General features: G+C 42.1%; 1 long non-coding RNA gene and 20 other non-coding genes across 21 annotated transcripts in view; 20 read left to right on the top strand and 1 right to left on the bottom strand.

The window, feature by feature from the left end:
• The window catches only part of LOC124849589, a 40,524-nt gene that overhangs the window by 4,959 nt on the left and 15,550 nt on the right, over positions 1-20,015 (bottom strand). Inside the window, exons 9-16 of the long non-coding RNA XR_007030083.1 lie at positions 17,847-17,922; positions 15,670-15,745; positions 12,049-12,124; positions 9,865-9,940; positions 6,237-6,312; positions 2,615-2,690; positions 1,158-1,244; positions 424-499 (exon numbers count right to left, since the gene is read on the bottom strand). This is a non-coding gene — a long non-coding RNA (uncharacterized LOC124849589). The remainder of the gene's footprint in view (positions 1-423; positions 500-1,157; positions 1,245-2,614; positions 2,691-6,236; positions 6,313-9,864; positions 9,941-12,048; positions 12,125-15,669; positions 15,746-17,846; positions 17,923-20,015) is intronic.
• trnaa-agc lies at positions 1,355-1,427 on the top strand. Its single transcript has one exon. It is a non-coding gene; the product is annotated as a tRNA-Ala (tRNA).
• trnas-gcu lies at positions 1,620-1,701 on the top strand. The gene has a single exon. It is a non-coding gene; the product is annotated as a tRNA-Ser (tRNA).
• Positions 3,533-3,605, top strand: trnaa-agc. The gene has a single exon. It is a non-coding gene; the product is annotated as a tRNA-Ala (tRNA).
• On the top strand, positions 3,798-3,879 carry trnas-gcu. Its single transcript has one exon. It is a non-coding gene; the product is annotated as a tRNA-Ser (tRNA).
• trnaa-agc lies at positions 4,977-5,049 on the top strand. Its single transcript has one exon. It is a non-coding gene; the product is annotated as a tRNA-Ala (tRNA).
• trnas-gcu lies at positions 5,242-5,323 on the top strand. Its single transcript has one exon. It is a non-coding gene; the product is annotated as a tRNA-Ser (tRNA).
• trnaa-agc lies at positions 7,155-7,227 on the top strand. Its single transcript has one exon. It is a non-coding gene; the product is annotated as a tRNA-Ala (tRNA).
• On the top strand, positions 7,420-7,501 carry trnas-gcu. The gene has a single exon. It is a non-coding gene; the product is annotated as a tRNA-Ser (tRNA).
• trnaa-agc lies at positions 8,599-8,671 on the top strand. The gene has a single exon. It is a non-coding gene; the product is annotated as a tRNA-Ala (tRNA).
• Positions 8,864-8,945, top strand: trnas-gcu. The gene has a single exon. It is a non-coding gene; the product is annotated as a tRNA-Ser (tRNA).
• trnaa-agc lies at positions 10,783-10,855 on the top strand. Its single transcript has one exon. It is a non-coding gene; the product is annotated as a tRNA-Ala (tRNA).
• trnas-gcu lies at positions 11,048-11,129 on the top strand. The gene has a single exon. It is a non-coding gene; the product is annotated as a tRNA-Ser (tRNA).
• trnaa-agc lies at positions 12,967-13,039 on the top strand. Its single transcript has one exon. It is a non-coding gene; the product is annotated as a tRNA-Ala (tRNA).
• On the top strand, positions 13,232-13,313 carry trnas-gcu. The gene has a single exon. It is a non-coding gene; the product is annotated as a tRNA-Ser (tRNA).
• trnaa-agc lies at positions 14,410-14,482 on the top strand. The gene has a single exon. It is a non-coding gene; the product is annotated as a tRNA-Ala (tRNA).
• Positions 14,675-14,756, top strand: trnas-gcu. The gene has a single exon. It is a non-coding gene; the product is annotated as a tRNA-Ser (tRNA).
• trnaa-agc lies at positions 16,587-16,659 on the top strand. Its single transcript has one exon. It is a non-coding gene; the product is annotated as a tRNA-Ala (tRNA).
• On the top strand, positions 16,852-16,933 carry trnas-gcu. Its single transcript has one exon. It is a non-coding gene; the product is annotated as a tRNA-Ser (tRNA).
• Positions 18,765-18,837, top strand: trnaa-agc. The gene has a single exon. It is a non-coding gene; the product is annotated as a tRNA-Ala (tRNA).
• Positions 19,030-19,111, top strand: trnas-gcu. Its single transcript has one exon. It is a non-coding gene; the product is annotated as a tRNA-Ser (tRNA).

The following is a 20,015-nucleotide window of genomic DNA, read 5'->3' as shown; positions in this document are numbered from 1 at the left end:
TCCTGAGTCCAAGAAATACCAAACAAACGGCTCCACACAACTCTGACTCAACGAGGTAAAAATGAAATATAAATTGTTTTTAATTTTTTTTCTGCAAAGGGCAATTTACTCTTCCAGTATTAAACTACCATTTTTCCGTATTGTTCTGGCTTGAAGGCCATATTAAATTCCTGAATGTCCTGAATGCACCCACGTTCTCCAAGAGAAAGTGTAAGCATTGTGTGCCTTTATCGTCAAGCCTTTCTACACCAGCACAATGGACGAAATAAGTCAGTGTTTCATTGTACAGATGGTCCTCAGAGGGTCAATGTTACACTTAGGGGAAAAAGCACCACTGAGGAATGATAGCGTTGTTGCACTTTGTCTGTCCTTCTTCATGACAACTGCAAGTCAGATTATTTTAGAATAAGCCGTTCTCATTACCTTTGGTTCCTTTCAGTTGCTGGAAGCGCAAGACAAGACCCTTGTCAATGCCATGGACTGTGAATCCTTTGTGCGTCTGTAAGGAGAAAGCATATTCATTTTTCTGGAGGGTGCGGCCAATTTCAGGACAGAAAACATATGCTGAATAGGTTGGGAAAGTGTTGCTACAGATGGCACAGTTAAAGAGGGGGAATTAGCTTAAATGGTAGAGCGCTCGCTTTGCATGTGAGAGGTAGTTGGATCGATGCCCACATTCTCCAGTAAATCTTTAACCCTGATCAGCACTCTATGAGTAGTTTATCCTGAGTCGAGGAGTTGTCAAGGAAACGGCTCCAGAAAACTTGACGACTCGACAAGGGACTAGTTAAAAAACAAACATAAATTGCTGCAAAGGGCTATTTAATCTTCCGGTATTAAACTACCACTTTCCGTGTTTTTCTGGCTCTAAGGCCACATTAAGTTCCTGAATGTCCTGAATGCACCCACGTTCTCCGAGAGACTTTCATTTCTAGCAGTAAAGTGTAAGCATTGTGTGCCTTTAACGTCAAGCCTTTCTACACCAGCACAATGGACGAAATAAGTCAGTGTTTCATTGTACAGATGGTCCTCAGAGGGTCAATGTTACACTTAGGGGAAACAGCACCACTGAGGAATGATAGCGTTGTTGCACTTTGTCTGTCCTTCTTCATGACAACTGCAAGTCAGATTATTTTAGAATAAGCCATTCTCATTACCTTTGGTTGCTTTCAGTTGCTGGAAGCGCAAGACAAGGGTCATTGACAAGACCCTTGTCAATGAGGTGGACTGTGAACTCTGTGCGTCTGTAAGGAGAAAGTATATTCATTTTCCTGCAAAAAAAATTGGGCCCTACATAAACGCGGCACTTTGTCCACGCCATTGACTTGCTACATTGCTATAATGAACAAAACATGGGGAATTAGCTCAAATGGTAGAGCGCTCGCTTAGCATGCGAGAGGTAGTGGGATCGATGCCCACATTCTCCAGTAAATCTTTAATCCTGTGTCTGTCCTCGTCACAGAAATCCAATGTCTTCTACCTGAACAAGAAACACATCACATCCCAGTATTGTAACTGTGTTAAAACCAATATCATAAATGACATGGATTCCTTCACTTTTTCAAAGTTGTACCCCAATTATTTAGATTTGAAAATCCATTGCATATTACCAATAATACGACGAGGTGGCCGAGTGGTTAAGGCGATGGACTGCTAATCCATTGTGCTCTGCACGCGTGGGCTCGAATCCCATCCTCGTCGGCATGGAGAACACTCTGCTCGGTCAATTTTCCTTGACGACTTCCTGTCTGATAACTGATCAGATCTGTTAAGTAGTTGGAAATGTTCTTGTCCTTATTCACCCCTTACTGAACAATTCGGTTTGTACCAATGCAAAACTACTCTGAAGCAATGTCGTTGCGGCTTACACTGATGGGATCGAATCGTTGAGTAATTACTTACTTGGCTCCATCGTAACAACTATCTTTAAATCAGTTTCATTGGCAAAAACATTGACTGCCCTACCTTTGCAAACTGATCTGTTAATTTTTTTCAGGAAATGTTCTCTTCCTCATTGGGCCTTACATAAACGGGGCACTTTGTCCGCGCCATTGACTTGCTACATTGCTGTAATGAAAACAACATGGGGAATCAGCTGAAGTGGTCTAGCGCTCGCTTAGCATGTGAGAGGTAGTGGGATCGATGCCCAAAATCTCCAAGGAACATTTCATCAAATCAGACTTGGACTTAATCCTGAGTCCAAGAAATACCAAACAAACGGCTCCACACAACTCTGACTCAACGAGGTAAAAATGAAATATATATTGTTTTTAATTTTTTTTCTGCAAAGGGCAATTTACTCTTCCAGTATTAAACTACCATTTTTCCGTATTGTTCTGGCTTGAAGGCCACATTAAATTCCTGAATGTCCTGAATGCACCCACGTTCTCCAAGAGAAAGTGTAAGCATTGTGTGCCTTTATCGTCAAGCCTTTCTACACCAGCACAATGGACGAAATAAGTCAGTGTTTCATTGTACAGATGGTCCTCAGAGGGTCAATGTTACACTTAGGGGAAAAAGCACCACTGAGGAATGATAGCGTTGTTGCACTTTGTCTGTCCTTCTTCATGACAACTGCAAGTCAGATTATTTTAGAATAAGCCGTTCTCATTACCTTTGGTTCCTTTCAGTTGCTGGAAGCGCAAGACAAGACCCTTGTCAATGCCATGGACTGTGAATCCTTTGTGCGTCTGTAAGGAGAAAGCATATTCATTTTTCTGGAGGGTGCGGCCAATTTCAGGACAGAAAACATATGCTGAATAGGTTGGGAAAGTGTTGCTACAGATGGCACAGTTAAAGAGGGGGAATTAGCTTAAATGGTAGAGCGCTCGCTTTGCATGTGAGAGGTAGTTGGATCGATGCCCACATTCTCCAGTAAATCTTTAACCCTGATCAGCACTCTTTGAGTAGTTTGTCCTGAGTCGAGGAGTTGTCAAGGAAACGGCTCCAGAAAACTTGACGACTCGACAAGGGACGAGTTAAAAACCAAACATAAATTGCTGCAAAGGGCTATTTAATCTTCCGGTATTAAACTACCACTTTCCCGTATTTTTCTGTCTCTAAGGCCACATTAAGTTCCTGAATGTTCTGAATGCACCCACGTTCTCCGAGAGACTTTCATTTCTAGCAGTAAAGTGTAAGCATTATGTGCCTTTAACGTCAAGCCTTTCTACACCAGCACAATGGACGAAATAAGTCAGTGTTTCATTGTACAGATGGTCCTCAGAGGGTCAATGTTACACTTAGGGGAAACAGCACCACTGAGGAATGATAGCGTTGTTGCACTTTGTCTGTCCTTCTTCATGACAACTGCAAGTCAGATTATTTTAGAATAAGCCATTCTCATTACCTTTGGTTGCTTTCAGTTGCTGGAAGCGCAAGACAAGACCCTTGTCAATGAGGTGGACTGTGAACTCTGTGTGTCTGTAAGGAGAAAGTATATTCATTTTCCTGCAAAAAAATTGGGCCCTACATAAACGCGGCACTTTGTCCGCGCCATTGCCTTGCTACATTGCTATAATGAACAAAACATGGGGAATTAGCTCAAATGGTAGAGCGCTCGCTTAGCATGCGAGAGGTAGTGGGATCGATGCCCACATTCTCCAGTAAATCTTTAATCCTGTGTCTGTCCTCGTCACAGAAATCCAATGTCTTCTAACTGAACAAGAAAAACATCACATCCCAGTATTGTAACTGTGTTAAAACCAATATCATAAATGACATGGATTCCTTCACTTTTTCAAAGTTGTACCCCAATTATTTAGATTTGAAAATCCATTGCATATTACCAATAATACGACGAGGTGGCCGAGTGGTTAAGGCGATGGACTGCTAATCCATTGTGCTCTGCACGCGTGGGTTCGAATCCCATCCTCGTCGGCATGGAGAATACTCTGCTCGGTCAAGTTTCCTTGACGACTTCCTGTCTGATAACTGATCAGATCTGTTAAGTAGTTGGAAATGTTCTTGTCCTTATTCACCCCTTACTGAACAATTCGGTTTGTACCAATGCAAAACTACTCTGAAGCAATGTCGTTGCGGCTTACACTGATGGGATCGAATCGTTGAGTAATTACTTACTTGGCTCCATCGTAACAACTATCTTTAAATCAGTTTCATTGGCAAAAACATTGACTGCCCTACCTTTGCAAACTGATCTGTTAATTTTTTTCAGGAAATGTTCTCTTCCTCATTGGGCCTTACATAAACGGGGCACTTTGTCCGCGCCATTGACTTGCTACATTGCTGTAATGAAAACAACATGGGGAATCAGCTGAAGTGGTCTAGCGCTCGCTTAGCATGTGAGAGGTAGCGGGATCGATGCCCAAAATCTCCAAGGAACATTTCATCAAATCAGACTTGGACTTAATCCTGAGTCCAAGAAATACCAAACAAACGGCTCCACACAACTCTGACTCAACGAGGTAAAAATGAAATATAAATTGTTTTTAATTTTTTTTCTGCAAAGGGCAATTTACTCTTCCAGTATTAAACTACCATTTTTCCGTATTGTTCTGGCTTGAAGGCCACATTAAATTCCTGAATGTCCTGAATGCACCCACATTCTCCAAGAGAAAGTGTAAGCATTGTGTGCCTTTATCGTCAAGCCTTTCTACACCAGCACAATGGACGAAATAAGTCAGTGTTTCATTGTACAGATGGTCCTCAGAGGGTCAATGTTACACTTAGGGGAAACAGCACCACTGAGGAATGATAGCGTTGTTGCACTTTGTCTGTCCTTCTTCATGACAACTGCAAGTCAGATTATTTTAGAATAAGCCATTCTCATTACCTTTGGTTGCTTTCAGTTGCTGGAAGCGCAAGACAAGACCCTTGTCAATGAGGTGGACTGTGAACTCTGTGCGTCTGTAAGGAGAAAGTATATTCATTTTCCTGCAAAAAAAATTGGGCCCTACATAAACGCGGCACTTTGTCCGCGCCATTGACTTGCTACATTGCTATAATGAACAAAACATGGGGAATTAGCTCAAATGGTAGAGCGCTCGCTTAGCATGCGAGAGGTAGTGGGATCGATGCCCACATTCTCCAGTAAATCTTTAATCCTGTGTCTGTCCTCGTCACAGAAATCCAATGTCTTCTACCTGAACAAGAAACACATCACATCCCAGTATTGTAACTGTGTTAAAACCAACATCATAAATGACTTGGATTCCTTCACTTTTTCAAAGTTGTACCCCAATTATTTAGATTTTAAAATCCATTGCATATTACCAATAATACGACGAGGTGGCCGAGTGTTTAAGGCGATGGACTGCTAATCCATTGTGCTCTGCACGCGTGGGTTCGAATCCCATCCTCGTCGGCATGGAGAATACTCTGCTCGGTCAAGTTTCCTTGACGACTTCCTGTCTGGTAACTGATCAGATCTGTTAAGTAGTTGGATATGTTCTTGTCCTTATTCACCCCTTACTGAACAATTCGGTTTGTACCAATGCAAAACTACTCTGAAGCAATGTCGTTGCGGCTTACACTGATGGGATCGAATCGCTAAGTAATCACTTACTTGGCTCCATCGTAACAACTATCTTTGAATCAGTTTCATTGGCAAAAACATTGACTGCCCTACCTTTGCAAACTGATCTGTTAATTTTTTTCAGGAAATGTTCTCTTCCTCATTGGGCCTTACATAAACGGGGCACTTTGTCCGCGCCATTGACTTGCTACATTGCTATAATGAAAACAACATGGGGAATCAGCTGAAGTGGTCGAGCGCTCGCTTAGCATGTGAGAGGTAGTGGGATCGATGCCCAAAATCTCCAAGGAACATTTCATCAAATCAGACTTGGACTTAATCCTGAGTCCAAGAAATACCAAACAAACGGCTCCACACAACTCTGACTCAACGAGGTAAAAATGAAATATATATTGTTTTTAATTTTTTTTCTGCAAAGGGCAATTTACTCTTCCAGTATTAAACTACCATTTTTCCGTATTGTTCTGGCTTGAAGGCCACATTAAATTCCTGAATGTCCTGAATGCACCCACGTTCTCCAAGAGAGAGTGTAAGCATTGTGTGCCTTTATCGTCAAGCCTTTCTACACCAGCACAATGGACGAAATAAGTCAGTGTTTCATTGTACAGATGGTCCTCAGAGGGTCAATGTTACACTTAGGGGAAAAAGCACCACTGAGGAATGATAGCGTTGTTGCACTTTGTCTGTCCTTCTTCATGACAACTGCAAGTCAGATTATTTTAGAATAAGCCGTTCTCATTACCTTTGGTTCCTTTCAGTTGCTGGAAGCGCAAGACAAGACCCTTGTCAATGCCGTGGACTGTGAATCCTTTGTGCGTCTGTAAGGAGAAAGCATATTCATTTTTCTGGAGGGTGCGGCCAATTTCAGGACAGGAGACATATGCTGAATAGGTTGGGAAAGTGTTGCTACAGATGGCACAGTTAAAGAGGGGGAATTAGCTTAAATGGTAGAGCGCTCGCTTTGCATGTGAGAGGTAGTTGGATCGATGCCCACATTCTCCAGTAAATCTTTAACCCTGATCAGCACTCTTTGAGTAGTTTGTCCTGAGTCGAGGAGTTGTCAAGGAAACGGCTCCAGAAAACTTGACGACTCGACAAGGGACGAGTTAAAAACCAAACATAAATTGCTGCAAAGGGCTATTTAATCTTCCGGTATTAAACTACCACTTTCCCGTATTTTTCTGTCTCTAAGGCCACATTAAGTTCCTGAATGTTCTGAATGCACCCACGTTCTCCGAGAGACTTTCATTTCTAGCAGTAAAGTGTAAGCATTATGTGCCTTTAACGTCAAGCCTTTCTACACCAGCACAATGGACGAAATAAGTCAGTGTTTCATTGTACAGATGGTCCTCAGAGGGTCAATGTTACACTTAGGGGAAACAGCACCACTGAGGAATGATAGCGTTGTTGCACTTTGTCTGTCCTTCTTCATGACAACTGCAAGTCAGATTATTTTAGAATAAGCCATTCTCATTACCTTTGGTTGCTTTCAGTTGCTGGAAGCGCAAGACAAGACCCTTGTCAATGAGGTGGACTGTGAACTCTGTGCGTCTGTAAGGAGAAAGTATATTCATTTTCCTGCAAAAAAATTGGGCCCTACATAAACGCGGCACTTTGTCCGCGCCATTGACTTGCTACATTGCTATAATGAACAAAACATGGGGAATTAGCTCAAATGGTAGAGCGCTCGCTTAGCATGCGAGAGGTAGTGGGATCGATGCCCACATTCTCCAGTAAATCTTTAATCCTGTGTCTGTCCTCGTCACAGAAATCCAATGTCTTCTACCTGAACAAGAAACACATCACATCCCAGTATTGTAACTGTGTTAAAACCAATATCATAAATGACATGGATTCCTTCACTTTTTCAAAGTTGTACCCCAATTATTTAGATTTGAAAATCCATTGCATATTACCAATAATACGACGAGGTGGCCGAGTGGTTAAGGCGATTGACTGCTAATCCATTGTGCTCTGCACGCGTGGGTTCGAATCCCATCCTCGTCGGCATGGAGAATACTCTGCTCGGTCAAGTTTCCTTGACGACTTCCTGTCTGATAACTGATCAGATCTGTTAAGTAGTTGGAAATGTTCTTGTCCTTATTCACCCCTTACTGAACAATTCGGTTTGTACCAATGCAAAACTACTCTGAAGCAATGTCGTTGTGGCTTACACTGATGGGATCGAATCGTTGAGTAATTACTTACTTGGCTCCATCGTAACAACTATCTTTAAATCAGTTTCATTGGCAAAAACATTGACTGCCCTACCTTTGCAAACTGATCTGTTAATTTTTTTCAGGAAATGTTCTCTTCCTCATTGGGCCTTACATAAACGGGGCACTTTGTCCGCGCCATTGACTTGCTACATTGCTGTAATGAAAACAACATGGGGAATCAGCTGAAGTGGTCTAGCGCTCGCTTAGCATGTGAGAGGTAGCGGGATCGATGCCCAAAATCTCCAAGGAACATTTCATCAAATCAGACTTGGACTTAATCCTGAGTCCAAGAAATACCAAACAAACGGCTCCACACAACTCTGACTCAACGAGGTAAAAATGAAATATAAATTGTTTTTAATTTTTTTTCTGCAAAGGGCAATTTACTCTTCCAGTATTAAACTACCATTTTTCCGTATTGTTCTGGCTTGAAGGCCACATTAAATTCCTGAATGTCCTGAATGCACCCACATTCTCCAAGAGAAAGTGTAAGCATTGTGTGCCTTTAACGTCAAGCCTTTCTACACCAGCACAATGGACGAAATAAGTCAGTGTTTCATTGTACAGATGGTCCTCAGAGGGTCAATGTTACACTTAGGGGAAACAGCACCACTGAGGAATGATAGCGTTGTTGCACTTTGTCTGTCCTTCTTCATGACAACTGCAAGTCAGATTATTTTAGAATAAGCCATTCTCATTACCTTTGGTTGCTTTCAGTTGCTGGAAGCGCAAGACAAGACCCTTGTCAATGAGGTGGACTGTGAACTCTGTGCGTCTGTAAGGAGAAAGTATATTCATTTTCCTGCAAAAAAAATTGGGCCCTACATAAACGCGGCACTTTGTCCACGCCATTGACTTGCTACATTGCTATAATGAACAAAACATGGGGAATTAGCTCAAATGGTAGAGCGCTCGCTTAGCATGCGAGAGGTAGTGGGATCGATGCCCACATTCTCCAGTAAATCTTTAATCCTGTGTCTGTCCTCGTCACAGAAATCCAATGTCTTCTACCTGAACAAGAAACACATCACATCCCAGTATTGTAACTGTGTTAAAACCAACATCATAAATGACTTGGATTCCTTCACTTTTTCAAAGTTGTACCCCAATTATTTAGATTTTAAAATCCATTGCATATTACCAATAATACGACGAGGTGGCCGAGTGGTTAAGGCGATGGACTGCTAATCCATTGTGCTCTGCACGCGTGGGTTCGAATCCCATCCTCGTCGGCATGGAGAATACTCTGCTCGGTCAAGTTTCCTTGACGACTTCCTGTCTGATAACTGATCAGATCTGTTAAGTAGTTGGAAATGTTCTTGTCCTTATTCACCCCTTCAAATTACTGAACAATTCGGTTTGTACCAATGCAAAACTACTCTGAAGCAATGTCGTTGCGGCTTACACTGATGGGATCGAATCGCTAAGTAATTACTTACTTGGCTCCATCGTAACAACTATCTTTGAATCAGTTTCATTGGCAAAAACATTGTCTGCCCTACCTTTGCAAACTGATCTGTTAATTTTTTTCAGGAAATGTTCTCTTCCTCATTGGGCCTTACATAAACGGGGCACTTTGTCCGCGCCATTGACTTGCTACATTGCTATAATGAAAACAACATGGGGAATCAGCTGAAGTGGTCGAGCGCTCGCTTAGCATGTGAGAGGTAGTGGGATCGATGCCCAAAATCTCCAAGGAACATTTCATCAAATCAGACTTGGACTTAATCCTGAGTCCAAGAAATACCAAACAAACGGCTCCACACAACTCTGACTCAACGAGGTAAAAATGAAATATAAATTGTTTTTAATTTTTTTTCTGCAAAGGGCAATTTACTCTTCCAGTATTAAACTACCATTTTTCCGTATTGTTCTGGCTTGAAGGCCATATTAAATTCCTGAATGTCCTGAATGCACCCACGTTCTCCAAGAGAAAGTGTAAGCATTGTGTGCCTTTATCGTCAAGCCTTTCTACACCAGCACAATGGACGAAATAAGTCAGTGTTTCATTGTACAGATGGTCCTCAGAGGGTCAATGTTACACTTAGGGGAAAAAGCACCACTGAGGAATGATAGCGTTGTTGCACTTTGTCTGTCCTTCTTCATGACAACTGCAAGTCAGATTATTTTAGAATAAGCCGTTCTCATTACCTTTGGTTCCTTTCAGTTGCTGGAAGCGCAAGACAAGACCCTTGTCAATGCCATGGACTGTGAATCCTTTGTGCGTCTGTAAGGAGAAAGCATATTCATTTTTCTGGAGGGTGCGGCCAATTTCAGGACAGAAAACATATGCTGAATAGGTTGGGAAAGTGTTGCTACAGATGGCACAGTTAAAGAGGGGGAATTAGCTTAAATGGTAGAGCGCTCGCTTTGCATGTGAGAGGTAGTTGGATCGATGCCCACATTCTCCAGTAAATCTTTAACCCTGATCAGCACTCTTTGAGTAGTTTGTCCTGAGTCGAGGAGTTGTCAAGGAAACGGCTCCAGAAAACTTGACGACTCGACAAGGGACGAGTTAAAAACCAAACATAAATTGCTGCAAAGGGCTATTTAATCTTCCGGTATTAAACTACCACTTTCCCGTATTTTTCTGTCTCTAAGGCCACATTAAGTTCCTGAATGTTCTGAATGCACCCACGTTCTCCGAGAGACTTTCATTTCTAGCAGTAAAGTGTAAGCATTATGTGCCTTTAACGTCAAGCCTTTCTACACCAGCACAATGGACGAAATAAGTCAGTGTTTCATTGTACAGATGGTCCTCAGAGGGTCAATGTTACACTTAGGGGAAACAGCACCACTGAGGAATGATAGCGTTGTTGCACTTTGTCTGTCCTTCTTCATGACAACTGCAAGTCAGATTATTTTAGAATAAGCCATTCTCATTACCTTTGGTTGCTTTCAGTTGCTGGAAGCGCAAGACAAGACCCTTGTCAATGAGGTGGACTGTGAACTCTGTGCGTCTGTAAGGAGAAAGTATATTCATTTTCCTGCAAAAAAATTGGGCCCTACATAAACGCGGCACTTTGTCCGCGCCATTGACTTGCTACATTGCTATAATGAACAAAACATGGGGAATTAGCTCAAATGGTAGAGCGCTCGCTTAGCATGCGAGAGGTAGTGGGATCGATGCCCACATTCTCCAGTAAATCTTTAATCCTGTGTCTGTCCTCGTCACAGAAATCCAATGTCTTCTAACTGAACAAGAAAAACATCACATCCCAGTATTGTAACTGTGTTAAAACCAATATCATAAATGACATGGATTCCTTCACTTTTTCAAAGTTGTACCCCAATTATTTAGATTTGAAAATCCATTGCATATTACCAATAATACGACGAGGTGGCCGAGTGGTTAAGGCGATGGACTGCTAATCCATTGTGCTCTGCACGCGTGGGTTCGAATCCCATCCTCGTCGGCATGGAGAATACTCTGCTCGGTCAAGTTTCCTTGACGACTTCCTGTCTGATAACTGATCAGATCTGTTAAGTAGTTGGAAATGTTCTTGTCCTTATTCACCCCTTCAAATTACTGAACAATTCGGTTTGTACCAATGCAAAACTACTCTGAAGCAATGTCGTTGCGGCTTACACTGATGGGATCGAATCGCTAAGTAATTACTTACTTGGCTCCATCGTAACAACTATCTTTGAATCAGTTTCATTGGCAAAAACATTGTCTGCCCTACCTTTGCAAACTGATCTGTTAATTTTTTTCAGGAAATGTTCTCTTCCTCATTGGGCCTTACATAAACGGGGCACTTTGTCCGCGCCATTGACTTGCTACATTGCTATAATGAAAACAACATGGGGAATCAGCTGAAGTGGTCGAGCGCTCGCTTAGCATGTGAGAGGTAGTGGGATCGATGCCCAAAATCTCCAAGGAACATTTCATCAAATCAGACTTGGACTTAATCCTGAGTCCAAGAAATACCAAACAAACGGCTCCACACAACTCTGACTCAACGAGGTAAAAATGAAATATAAATTGTTTTTAATTTTTTTTCTGCAAAGGGCAATTTACTCTTCCAGTATTAAACTACCATTTTTCCGTATTGTTCTGGCTTGAAGGCCATATTAAATTCCTGAATGTCCTGAATGCACCCACGTTCTCCAAGAGAAAGTGTAAGCATTGTGTGCCTTTATCGTCAAGCCTTTCTACACCAGCACAATGGACGAAATAAGTCAGTGTTTCATTGTACAGATGGTCCTCAGAGGGTCAATGTTACACTTAGGGGAAAAAGCACCACTGAGGAATGATAGCGTTGTTGCACTTTGTCTGTCCTTCTTCATGACAACTGCAAGTCAGATTATTTTAGAATAAGCCGTTCTCATTACCTTTGGTTCCTTTCAGTTGCTGGAAGCGCAAGACAAGACCCTTGTCAATGCCATGGACTGTGAATCCTTTGTGCGTCTGTAAGGAGAAAGCATATTCATTTTTCTGGAGGGTGCGGCCAATTTCAGGACAGAAAACATATGCTGAATAGGTTGGGAAAGTGTTGCTACAGATGGCACAGTTAAAGAGGGGGAATTAGCTTAAATGGTAGAGCGCTCGCTTTGCATGTGAGAGGTAGTTGGATCGATGCCCACATTCTCCAGTAAATCTTTAACCCTGATCAGCACTCTTTGAGTAGTTTGTCCTGAGTCGAGGAGTTGTCAAGGAAACGGCTCCAGAAAACTTGACGACTCGACAAGGGACGAGTTAAAAACCAAACATAAATTGCTGCAAAGGGCTATTTAATCTTCCGGTATTAAACTACCACTTTCCCGTATTTTTCTGTCTCTAAGGCCACATTAAGTTCCTGAATGTTCTGAATGCACCCACGTTCTCCGAGAGACTTTCATTTCTAGCAGTAAAGTGTAAGCATTATGTGCCTTTAACGTCAAGCCTTTCTACACCAGCACAATGGACGAAATAAGTCAGTGTTTCATTGTACAGATGGTCCTCAGAGGGTCAATGTTACACTTAGGGGAAACAGCACCACTGAGGAATGATAGCGTTGTTGCACTTTGTCTGTCCTTCTTCATGACAACTGCAAGTCAGATTATTTTAGAATAAGCCATTCTCATTACCTTTGGTTGCTTTCAGTTGCTGGAAGCGCAAGACAAGACCCTTGTCAATGAGGTGGACTGTGAACTCTGTGCGTCTGTAAGGAGAAAGTATATTCATTTTCCTGCAAAAAAATTGGGCCCTACATAAACGCGGCACTTTGTCCGCGCCATTGACTTGCTACATTGCTATAATGAACAAAACATGGGGAATTAGCTCAAATGGTAGAGCGCTCGCTTAGCATGCGAGAGGTAGTGGGATCGATGCCCACATTCTCCAGTAAATCTTTAATCCTGTGTCTGTCCTCGTCACAGAAATCCAATGTCTTCTACCTGAACAAGAAACACATCACATCCCAGTATTGTAACTGTGTTAAAACCAATATCATAAATGACATGGATTCCTTCACTTTTTCAAAGTTGTACCCCAATTATTTAGATTTGAAAATCCATTGCATATTACCAATAATACGACGAGGTGGCCGAGTGGTTAAGGCGATGGACTGCTAATCCATTGTGCTCTGCACGCGTGGGTTCGAATCCCATCCTCGTCGGCATGGAGAATACTCTGCTCGGTCAAGTTTCCTTGACGACTTCCTGTCTGGTAACTGATCAGATCTGTTAAGTAGTTGGATATTATCTTGTCCTTATTCACCCCTTACTGAACAATTCGGTTTGTACCAATGCAAAACTACTATGAAGCAATGTCGTTGCGGCTTACACTGATGGGATCGAATCGCTAAGTAATCACTTACTTGGCTCCATCGTAACAACTATCTTTGAATCAGTTTCATTGGCAAAAACATTGACTGCCCTACCTTTGCAAACTGATCTGTTAATTTTTTTCAGGAAATGTTCTCTTCCTCATTGGGCCTTACATAAACGGGGCACTTTGTCCGCGCCATTGACTTGCTACATTGCTATAATGAAAACAACATGGGGAATCAGCTGAAGTGGTCGAGCGCTCGCTTAGCATGTGAGAGGTAGTGGGATCGATGCCCAAAATCTCCAAGGAACATTTCATCAAATCAGACTTGGACTTAATCCTGAGTCCAAGAAATACCAAACAAACGGCTCCACACAACTCTGACTCAACGAGGTAAAAATGAAATATATATTGTTTTTAATTTTTTTTCTGCAAAGGGCAATTTACTCTTCCAGTATTAAACTACCATTTTTCCGTATTGTTCTGGCTTGAAGGCCACATTAAATTCCTGAATGTCCTGAATGCACCCACGTTCTCCAAGAGAAAGTGTAAGCATTGTGTGCCTTTGTCGTCAAGCCTTTCTACACCAGCACAATGGACGAAATAAGTCAGTGTTTCATTGTACAGATGGTCCTCAGAGGGTCAATGTTACACTTAGGGGAAACAGCACCACTGAGGAATGATAGCGTTGTTGCACTTTGTCTGTCCTTCTTCATGACAACTGCAAGTCAGATTATTTTAGAATAAGCCATTCTCATTACCTTTGGTTGCTTTCAGTTGCTGGAAGCGCAAGACAAGACCCTTGTCAATGAGGTGGACTGTGAACTCTGTGTGTCTGTAAGGAGAAAGTATATTCATTTTCCTGCAAAAAAATTGGGCCCTACATAAACGCGGCACTTTGTCCGCGCCATTGACTTGCTACATTGCTATAATGAACAAAACATGGGGAATTAGCTCAAATGGTAGAGCGCTCGCTTAGCATGCGAGAGGTAGTGGGATCGATGCCCACATTCTCCAGTAAATCTTTAATCCTGTGTCTGTCCTCGTCACAGAAATCCAATGTCTTCTAACTGAACAAGAAAAACATCACATCCCAGTATTGTAACTGTGTTAAAACCAATATCATAAATGACATGGATTCCTTCACTTTTTCAAAGTTGTACCCCAATTATTTAGATTTGAAAATCCATTGCATATTACCAATAATACGACGAGGTGGCCGAGTGGTTAAGGCGATGGACTGCTAATCCATTGTGCTCTGCACGCGTGGGTTCGAATCCCATCCTCGTCGGCATGGAGAATACTCTGCTCGGTCAAGTTTCCTTGACGACTTCCTGTCTGATAACTGATCAGATCTGTTAAGTAGTTGGAAATGTTCTTGTCCTTATTCACCCCTTACTGAACAATTCGGTTTGTACCAATGCAAAACTACTCTGAAGCAATGTCGTTGCGGCTTACACTGATGGGATCGAATCGTTGAGTAATTACTTACTTGGCTCCATCGTAACAACTATCTTTAAATCAGTTTCATTGGCAAAAACATTGACTGCCCTACCTTTGCAAACTGATCTGTTAATTTTTTTCAGGAAATGTTCTCTTCCTCATTGGGCCTTACATAAACGGGGCACTTTGTCCGCGCCATTGACTTGCTACATTGCTGTAATGAAAACAACATGGGGAATCAGCTGAAGTGGTCTAGCGCTCGCTTAGCATGTGAGAGGTAGTGGGATCGATGCCCAAAATCTCCAAGGAACATTTCATCAAATCAGACTTGGACTTCATCCTGAGTCCAAGAAATACCAAACAAACGGCTCCACACAACTCTGACTCAACGAGGTAAAAATGAAATATAAATTGTTTTTAATTTTTTTTCTGCAAAGGGCAATTTACTCTTCCAGTATTAAACTACCATTTTTCCGTATTGTTCTGGCTTGAAGGCCACATTAAATTCCTGAATGTCCTGAATGCACCCACATTCTCCAAGAGAAAGTGTAAGCATTGTGTGCCTTTATCGTCAAGCCTTTCTACACCAGCACAATGGACGAAATAAGTCAGTGTTTCATTGTACAGATGGTCCTCAGAGGGTCAATGTTACACTTAGGGGAAAAAGCACCACTGAGGAATGATAGCGTTGTTGCACTTTGTCTGTCCTTCTTCATGACAACTGCAAGTCAGATTATTTTAGAATAAGCCGTTCTCATTACCTTTGGTTCCTTTCAGTTGCTGGAAGCGCAAGACAAGACCCTTGTCAATGCCGTGGACTGTGAATCCTTTGTGCGTCTGTAAGGAGAAAGCATATTCATTTTTCTGGAGGGTGCGGCCAATTTCAGGACAGAAAACATATGCTGAATAGGTTGGGAAAGTGTTGCTACAGATGGCACAGTTAAAGAGGGGGAATTAGCTCAAATGGTAGAGCGCTCGCTTTGCATGTGAGAGGTAGTGGGATCGATGCCCACATTCTCCAGTAAATCTTTAACCCTGATCAGCACTCTATGAGTAGTTTATCCTGAGTCGAGGAGTTGTCAAGGAAACGGCTCCAGAAAACTTGACGACTCGACAAGGGACTAGTTAAAAAACAAACATAAATTGCTGCAAAGGGCTATTTAATCTTCCGGTATTAAACTACCACTTTCCGTGTTTTTCTGGCTCTAAGGCCACATTAAGTTCCTGAATGTCCTGAATGCACCCACGTTCTCCGAGAGACTTTCATTTCTAGCAGTAAAGTGTAAGCATTGTGTGCCTTTAACGTCAAGCCTTTCTACACCAGCACAATGGACGAAATAAGTCAGTGTTTCATTGTACAGATGGTCCTCAGAGGGTCAATGTTACACTTAGGGGAAACAGCACCACTGAGGAATGATAGCGTTGTTGCACTTTGTCTGTCCTTCTTCATGACAACTGCAAGTCAGATTATTTTAGAATAAGCCATTCTCATTACCTTTGGTTGCTTTCAGTTGCTGGAATGGCAAGACAAGACCCTTGTCAATGAGGTGGACTGTGAACTCTGTGCGTCTGTAAGGAGAAAGTATATTCATTTTCCTGCAAAAAAATTGGGCCCTACATAAACGCGGCACTTTGTCCGCGCCATTGACTTGCTACATTGCTATAATGAACAAAACATGGGGAATTAGCTCAAATGGTAGAGCGCTCGCTTAGCATGCGAGAGGTAGTGGGATCGATGCCCACATTCTCCAGTAAATCTTTAATCCTGTGTCTGTCCTCGTCACCGAAATCCAATGTCTTCTACCTGAACAAGAAACACATCACATCCCAGTATTGTAACTGTGTTAAAACCAATATCATAAATGACATGGATTCCTTCACTTTTTCAAAGTTGTACCCCAATTATTTAGATTTGAAAATCCATTGCATATTACCAATAATACGACGAGGTGGCCGAGTGGTTAAGGCGATGGACTGCTAATCCATTGTGCTCTGCACGCGTGGGCTCGAATCCCATCCTCGTCGGCATGGAGAATACTCTGCTCGGTCAATTTTCCTTGACGACTTCCTGTCTGATAACTGATCAGATCTGTTAAGTAGTTGGAAATGTTCTTGTCCTTATTCACCCCTTACTGAACAATTCGGTTTGTACCAATGCAAAACTACTCTGAAGCAATGTCGTTGCGGCTTACACTGATGGGATCGAATCGTTGAGTAATTACTTACTTGGCTCCATCGTAACAACTATCTTTAAATCAGTTTCATTGGCAAAAACATTGACTGCCCTACCTTTGCAAACTGATCTGTTAATTTTTTTCAGGAAATGTTCTCTTCCTCATTGGGCCTTACATAAACGGGGCACTTTGTCCGCGCCATTGACTTGCTACATTGCTGTAATGAAAACAACATGGGGAATCAGCTGAAGTGGTCTAGCGCTCGCTTAGCATGTGAGAGGTAGTGGGATCGATGCCCAGAATCTCCAAGGAACATTTCATCAAATCAGACTTGGACTTAATCCTGAGTCCAAGAAATACCAAACAAACGGCTCCACACAACTCTGACTCAACGAGGTAAAAATGAAATATAAATTGTTTTTAATTTTTTTTCTGCAAAGGGCAATTTACTCTTCCAGTATTAAACTACCATTTTTCCGTATTGTTCTGGCTTGAAGGCCACATTAAATTCCTGAATGTCCTGAATGCACCCACATTCTCCAAGAGAAAGTGTAAGCATTGTGTGCCTTTATCGTCAAGCCTTTCTACACCAGCACAATGGACGAAATAAGTCAGTGTTTCATTGTACAGATGGTCCTCAGAGGGTCAATGTTACACTTAGGGGAAAAAGCACCACTGAGGAATGATAGCGTTGTTGCACTTTGTCTGTCCTTCTTCATGACAACTGCAAGTCAGATTATTTTAGAATAAGCCGTTCTCATTACCTTTGGTTCCTTTCAGTTGCTGGAAGCGCAAGACAAGACCCTTGTCAATGCCGTGGACTGTGAATCCTTTGTGCGTCTGTAAGGAGAAAGCATATTCATTTTTCTGGAGGGTGCGGCCAATTTCAGGACAGAAAACATATGCTGAATAGGTTGGGAAAGTGTTGCTACAGATGGCACAGTTAAAGAGGGGGAATTAGCTCAAATGGTCTAGCGCTCGCTTCGCATGTGAGAGGTAGTGGGATCGATGCCCACATTCTCCAGTAAATCTTTAACCCTGATCAGCACTCTATGAGTAGTTTATCCTGAGTCGAGGAGTTGTCAAGGAAACGGCTCCAGAAAACTTGACGACTCGACAAGGGACGAGTTAAAAACCAAACATAAATTGCTGCAAAGGGCTATTTAATCTTCCGGTATTAAACTACCACTTTCCATATTTTTCTGGCTCTAAGGCCACATTAAGTTCCTGAATGTCCTGAATGCACCCACGTTCTCCGAGAGACTTTCATTTCTAGCAGTAAAGTGTAAGCATTGTGTGCCTTTAACGTCAAGCCTTTCTACACCAGCACAATGGACGAAATAAGTCAGTGTTTCATTGTACAGATGGTCCTCAGAGGGTCAATGTTACACTTAGGGGAAACAGCACCACTGAGGAATGATAGCGTTGTTGCACTTTGTCTGTCCTTCTTCATGACAACTGCAAGTCAGATTATTTTAGAATAAGCCATTCTCATTACCTTTGGTTGCTTTCAGTTGCTGGAAGCGCAAGACAAGACCCTTGTCAATGAGGTGGACTGTGAACTCTGTGCGTCTGTAAGGAGAAAGTATATTCATTTTCCTGCAAAAAAAATTGGGCCCTACATAAACGCGGCACTTTGTCCACGCCATTGACTTGCTACATTGCTATAATGAACAAAACATGGGGAATTAGCTCAAATGGTAGAGCGCTCGCTTAGCATGCGAGAGGTAGTGGGATCGATGCCCACATTCTCCAGTAAATCTTTAATCCTGTGTCTGTCCTCGTCACAGAAATCCAATGTCTTCTACCTGAACAAGAAACACATCACATCCCAGTATTGTAACTGTGTTAAAACCAACATCATAAATGACTTGGATTCCTTCACTTTTTCAAAGTTGTACCCCAATTATTTAGATTTTAAAATCCATTGCATATTACCAATAATACGACGAGGTGGCCGAGTGTTTAAGGCGATGGACTGCTAATCCATTGTGCTCTGCACGCGTGGGTTCGAATCCCATCCTCGTCGGCATGGAGAATACTCTGCTCGGTCAAGTTTCCTTGACGACTTCCTGTCTGGTAACTGATCAGATCTGTTAAGTAGTTGGATATGTTCTTGTCCTTATTCACCCCTTACTGAACAATTCGGTTTGTACCAATGCAAAACTACTATGAAGCAATGTCGTTGCGGCTTACACTGATGGGATCGAATCGCTAAGTAATCACTTACTTGGCTCCATCGTAACAACTATCTTTGAATCAGTTTCATTGGCAAAAACATTGACTGCCCTACCTTTGCAAACTGATCTGTTAATTTTTTTCAGGAAATGTTCTCTTCCTCATTGGGCCTTACATAAACGGGGCACTTTGTCCGCGCCATTGACTTGCTACATTGCTATAATGAAAACAACATGGGGAATCAGCTGAAGTGGTCGAGCGCTCGCTTAGCATGTGAGAGGTAGTGGGATCGATGCCCAAAATCTCCAAGGAACATTTCATCAAATCAGACTTGGACTTAATCCTGAGTCCAAGAAATACCAAACAAACGGCTCCACACAACTCTGACTCAACGAGGTAAAAATGAAATATATATTGTTTTTAATTTTTTTTCTGCAAAGGGCAATTTACTCTTCCAGTATTAAACTACCATTTTTCCGTATTGTTCTGGCTTGAAGGCCACATTAAATTCCTGAATGTCCTGAATGCACCCACGTTCTCCAAGAGAAAGTGTAAGCATTGTGTGCCTTTGTCGTCAAGCCTTTCTACACCAGCACAATGGACGAAATAAGTCAGTGTTTCATTGTACAGATGGTCCTCAGAGGGTCAATGTTACACTTAGGGGAAACAGCACCACTGAGGAATGATAGCGTTGTTGCACTTTGTCTGTCCTTCTTCATGACAACTGCAAGTCAGATTATTTTAGAATAAGCCAT

Source organism: Scophthalmus maximus, chromosome 18 (genome assembly GCF_022379125.1).
Source record: "Scophthalmus maximus strain ysfricsl-2021 chromosome 18, ASM2237912v1, whole genome shotgun sequence".
Taxonomy (NCBI): Eukaryota; Metazoa; Chordata; class Actinopteri; order Pleuronectiformes; family Scophthalmidae; genus Scophthalmus; species Scophthalmus maximus.
This window is presented reverse-complemented; position numbering and strand designations above follow the sequence as displayed.